The following is a 6000-nucleotide window of genomic DNA, read 5'->3' on the forward strand; positions in this document are numbered from 1 at the left end:
ACCTTGAGAGAGCAGGGAAGCATCTCTGTCACCATTTTACTGCTAACTCAGTTTTATGTAAAAAAATTGAGTATAAGTTAATAATGAAAGCACATTGTGAATGAACACAGAGTTCTCACTTTTCAAAAAGTCCTTAAATGAATTTCTTTGTAAAATTCTATTTGATGTTTAAAAAACCTGTATGTATTTAGGAGTCCCTGGGTGGCTCAGTGGGTTAAACATCCGACTCTTAGTTTCGGCTCAGGTCATGATCCCACATGGCCGTGGGTCAAGCCCTGCATAGGGTTCTGTTATGACAGTGCGGAGGTTTGGGATTCTCTCTCTCCCTCTCTCTCTCTCTCTCTCCCTCTCTCTCTGCCCCTACTCAGCTCACACATACACACTCTTTCTCTCAAAATAAATAAATAAACAAACACACATAAAAGATATGTATATGTATTTCTTTTTTCCTGACATGTTTTTCCAAAAACATGAGGTTTGTGGGTCAGAGGCAGACATTATTTACTTATAGGACATCTCAGTGCTGGTTTCGCGTGCCCCATTGCCCTTTCAGGGCAGCGTGATGAGGGCAGATGTCACCCAGCATGTACTGAGCCTCCATAATAGCCGAGATGACCACTGAAATTATGACTCTGGGAATTTATACAGGCATAAGCCCCACCTCCTCTCCAGAGAGAGGGAGAGGAACTGAATTTTTTAAATGGAATTTAATGGAATATAAATACATGGATCAGGATTTTATTACCTTCTGAAACATAAATAAACGGCATCAGGGGAGATAAACCTGTAAATCTATCAGGAGCAATTCACTCTTTCTAGCTTCCAAGGTACGATTACTAGTCCATCATCCTTTAATCCAGCTGACCAGTGACTTTTTGTTCAAAATCTGTGACTTTGCAGAACATGAAATTATTAGGTATTTCTCAACAACATCGGATGTGTTTGGGTAGAATGGTATTTCCTCTTCATTGACAAGTGATCCTGGCATTATGAAGTCTATGGCTTTTCAGATAGATAGTAAGAAAGGCTCAAGTTGCAATCTTGATACTCAAGGAATGAAATAAAAGGTGGTATATCTGGTTGAAAGCCATAAGAAAAAAGCTTATTCCCCCCAAATTTAAATGTATTTCATAGATGATTGTTATTAAAACAAATGGTTACATCTTGTCCATTTTCTTGAAATTCAACTTTCTAAAGAATTAAAGACTATGCATGAAATATGTGCTATTATCAAAATAATATTTCATATAGTTCAGTGAGTATTGCTGTAAAGTTTATTCTGACAACCATTTACGATGTGACTAAGAGTAGTATGAGGCATGGTGTAGGTATGATATGTATAAGAAATTCTTTTTAGCTTCAGTTTTAGTAGTAAATATCAATAAATATTTTACCTAGGCACTTACAGAGTACTGTTACAATACCCCAAATTTATTGTTTTTTCAGTTTTGCAATCATTTTGCCATTTAAAATTTTTCTTGAAAAATATAATTTATTGTCAAATTGGCTAACATACAGTGTGTACAGTGTGCTCTTGGTTTTGGGGGTAGATTCCTGTGGTTCATCACCTACATACAACACCCAGTGCTCATCCCAACAAGTGCCCTCTTCAGTGCCCATCACCCATTTTCCCCTCTCCTCTACCTCCTCATCAACCCTCAGATTGTTCTCTGTATTTAAGAGTGTCCCTCCCTCTCTGTTTGTAACTATTTTTCCCCTTCCCTTCTCCCATGGTCTTCTGTTAAGTTTCTCAAGTTCCACATATGAGTGAAAACATATGATCTCTGTCTTTCTCTTACTGATTTATTTCACTTAGCATAACACCTTCCAGTTCCATCCACGTTGTTGTAAATGGCATGATTTCATTCTTTCTCATTGCCAAGTAGTCTTCCATTGACAATACCCCAAATTAAAATATTCTATTACAATATTTTGATCCTTTAGGGACTTGTGCTCATCCATAAAATGTTTATATTAAACATTTCTGTTTAAGCCCACGTCATTAATAAAAAAATCATTGCAATATTTCAGTCCTGAGGTAGCCACAGGGAGGCAGCAGAGTGTGGTGGTCACACTCATAGTTTGTCCTTGGATTTTGCATTATTTTTAAGGGAAAACATAATATTAATTTTAGTTTCTCATCTTTGTAGATAAAATGGGGTGTTACGATAGCAGGATGTACAACGCGCAAATGTCTGATGACTTATTTTGATTTATTCAAATGAGAAACCATGAGAGTTACTTTAAGATGTGCAATGATGGACAGGCATGTATCTTGTCCTCCAGAAGTTTATAAAATGGAAATATGCGTGTTGACTCCTAGTGTTCTTTTTTTAAAAAATGTTTTATTTATTTCTAGGAGAGAGAGAGAGACAGCGTGAGCAGGGGAGGGTCAGAGAGAGAGGGAGACACAGACTCCGAAACAGGCTCCAGGCTCTGAGCTGGCAGTCAGCACAGAGCCCCACGCGGGGCTCGAACCCACGAACCGCGAGATCATGACCTAAGCGAAAGTTGGACGCTTAACCGACTAAGCCACCCAGGTGCCCCGATTTGACTCCTAGTGTTCTAAAAAACAGAGATAACCAATTCGGTATGTTCTCTTATTACAACCAGTTTTACCTTTGTTTTTCCATTTGTATTGTTTCCAACACGACTCTTAAGTTCAGAAGTTGAACGCTTATTCCCACCATTACTCATCCAAAATCACTTCCCCATCCAAGATCATTGCCACCTTTACCATCATGTCCAGTATCAGTGTCAATGCACCAGAAATACAATATGTAGAACTTCACTTGTCATCCCATCTTTAACGATCCTGATGTATGATCAACCCTCAAGAAATCAGTGAGCAAAAAGCAAACATTACTGATTATGGCTAGGAGGTAATCATAAGGGCAAAGGTTACCACTACTAACTGCAGGTAAATACCACTTCTTCTCCTATTTCTAGTAAAAATTATTGTAGTCATGAGTTGTAGTCATGCTATTTTGGTTACAACACTTTAAAGTATTTTTTTTCTTTTTCTAGACCAGCCTCTTCCCAAAAGTATATACGGAGTGCTTTATCTTGGGAAAATTCTGCCAAAAAATGAGTTTCTTGGGAAATCCTAAATACCAGAGTCCCTTCTTAAAGATTCACATGATGAGTTAATATGTTACTGACTCTCATAACAAGGGAACCTGTTTAACTTTGTTTAAGCATTTCCTAAGTTTCTTTGACCATTGGATTTTCCCCTGCCCATATTTAATTGGCAACTGTGAATATCCCTCAGAACTTACATTTCCAGGAACGACTCTGGTAATTACTTTTCTGGAACTGACAAGGAATAGAATCAGTTCAGATGGATGTTGCATGTTCCCTAAGACTGAAATCCCTAATAAGCCCTAGGAAGAGGCCACAGCACCACAACTGGAGTTGAGAAGAGAAAGATTTCTAAGAATCTCAAGGCCATCTGACCAGTGATAGACTCCATTTGCTTATGGGCATTGCTGAGATTGAAAAGGGCCTGGTTGTGCTGTAGATGTAGCTGGAGAGCCCCTCTGGTAGGACATCTTTACTTCTGCTGTGCTTCTGGTCAGTGCTCCAAGGCGGTTCAGGGTACTTGCATGGTGTGGATACAACTTGAAATAGTGTGAATGCTAAACCAGATTGTCAGGTGCCTCTAAATTTGAAACAGTTTTTTCTTCTTCTTCTTTAGCATTCCCTTAGAGGGAATGCTTCTTCTAATCCAGGTATTCCACAACCAAAATAAAACACTGAACTCTTCCTTTACTTTCTCTTTTGAACGCCTATGGCTGTGTCAATCCATTTCATTACGGCCAACTTCTATTTTGGAAAAAAATTTTTAAAAAGGCAATTTAAAGTTTTATAAAATGTTGCTGTTGGAGGTATGCAGATTTGGCAGGAGAGCACAGATCTGACACATGGTAGTATAAATATAATGTTCCCCTAAGTAATGCAAGGTTTAGAAATATACAAAGCTAGCATTATTAAATAATTACAACCTTTTTATGGCTTAAACAGTTACTTGCAACTTCTTTTGGTACAAAATTCTCTTGAGGTACTGGGTTTCTGGCCTGCTGCGATTGCTCACAATCTGTGCAGATAGTGCCCTCTATTTACACAAGATGGTGTAAAGTCTTTGGTTTTTACAAGAGGAAGTTACATAAATGTCTTTGGATCAGGGCATCAGTAAAAGTTAGCACTATGAAGAAGGAAAGACACATAAAGTTTATGCACATAAAAATAAGTCATATCCCTAAGATGGTTCTTCATCTGTGTTCACCATTTGTCTTTTCCCTCTCCTTCTGCCATGGGATTCTGTCTTATCTGATGCAGTTCACGGCATGAAAATCCTGGCAAATATGTGAAATTAAAAATATTAAATAATGTCCAGTAACATAAAGGAAAGAAAAAAGGCCAGTGCCCCTAAAGTTCAAAGCAAATGACGAAAGTCTGTGCCAATGTAGAAAGCAAGGCAAAGTAATTGCTTACTTCTTAGGCGATAAAGCAGCCAAATGATCACAGCATGTGATTTAGATGTTTCTGCTACATTTAGAGTGGACATATTTGTCAATTTAATAGGCTCTTTCCATATCTGTCGCCCAAGGAACAAAACTGTGGAGCTGGCTTCAATGTAGAAAAGCCAAAATAATGTCTAAGCAATAAAAACAGGATCGACACTTGTCAAATTCTTTGACAATCCAATGCCCTTCTCACCTCCTGTTCTGCCCTGTTTAAGATCAAGTCAGTCCTGGAGCAGAAGTCCCTACTGAAAGGCCAAGGAAGACATGTTGCAATAGCTTACGGGGCCGCTGAGAACCTGGGCGGAGGCAGCCGTGCGGAAAAAGCACACTGAAGCCTGAGTGTAACTGCTGCTTCTATGTGCACACCTTTCACTGGTGGGCAGTTCTAGGGCCTTCTCTGTCTCCAAGCACACTGTGAGCAGTAGCTGAGGGTCAGCAAATCCCAAATGTGGTCTCTGAGAGGAGTTAAAGAATATTGTAACTATCGAGTGGGCTTGTTCTCTGCCTTTTGTCAGCCTTCAGCCTGCAGTCTTCTTGAGATCGAGCACCACGCCTTCAATTAAGTTGCAGAGTTCTGATGGAGAAATATTTGAAGTTGATGTTGAAATTGCCAAACAGTCTATCTGTGACTATCAAGACCAGGTTGGAAGATTTGGGAATGGATGATGAAGGGGATGATGACCCAGTTCCTCTACCAAATGTTAACGCAGCAATATTAAAGAAGGTCATTCAGTGGTGCACCCACCACAAGGATGACCCCCCTCCTCCTGAGGGTGATGATAACAAAGAAAAGCAAACAGATGAATCCTTGTTTGGGACCAAGAATTCCTGAAAGTTAACCAAGGAACGCTTTTTGAACTTATTCTGACTGCGAACTACTTAGACATTAAAGGTTTGCTTGATGTTACATGCAAGACTGTTGCCAATATGATCAAGGGGAAAACTCCTGAGGAGATTCGCAGGACCTTCAATATCAAAAATGACTTCACTGAAGAAGAGGAAGCCCAGGTACGCAAAGAGAACCAGTGGTGTGAAGAGCGGTGAAATGTTATGCCTGACACTGTAACACTGTAAGGATTGTTCCAAATACTAGTTGCACTGCTTTCTTTATAACTGTTAATATGAAACAAACCATAGACAAATGCAGCAGCAAATCAGTTGTTTTAGCAGAATATTGTCCTCCTTGCATGTGTAATTTGAGTACAGATTCCAAACTTATGGCTGAATTTCTTCTAGTGTGATCACAAGTTTCTTTTTTCTTGACTCTGAATAAAACTCAACTGTGGGTTTTCAGAAGGTGACATTTTGGGATTTCCCTCATTGCAAAACCATTTCCGCCTAGTTTATTGTCAGTTAACTTTAGTTTAATGACCTCTTAAAAGTTGGCATTGTAAATAAAACAAGTTGCAAGGAGTTTTTTGAAATAGAATTAACAACATATTAATTCATGAGTTGGAAACTGGAAAAAGGCTAC

The 6000-nt window shown here is 39.0% G+C and overlaps 1 pseudogene; it reads left to right on the forward strand.

The window, feature by feature from the left end:
* Positions 1–5622, forward strand: part of LOC144240242 (S-phase kinase-associated protein 1 pseudogene) — a 30001-nt pseudogene extending 24379 nt beyond the window's left edge.
* Positions 5623–6000: the final 378 nt, after the last annotated feature.

Source organism: Crocuta crocuta, unplaced genomic scaffold (genome assembly GCF_008692635.1).
Source record: "Crocuta crocuta isolate KB4526 unplaced genomic scaffold, BGI_CrCroc_1.0 scaffold176, whole genome shotgun sequence".
In the NCBI taxonomy this organism is placed as follows: domain Eukaryota; kingdom Metazoa; phylum Chordata; class Mammalia; order Carnivora; family Hyaenidae; genus Crocuta; species Crocuta crocuta.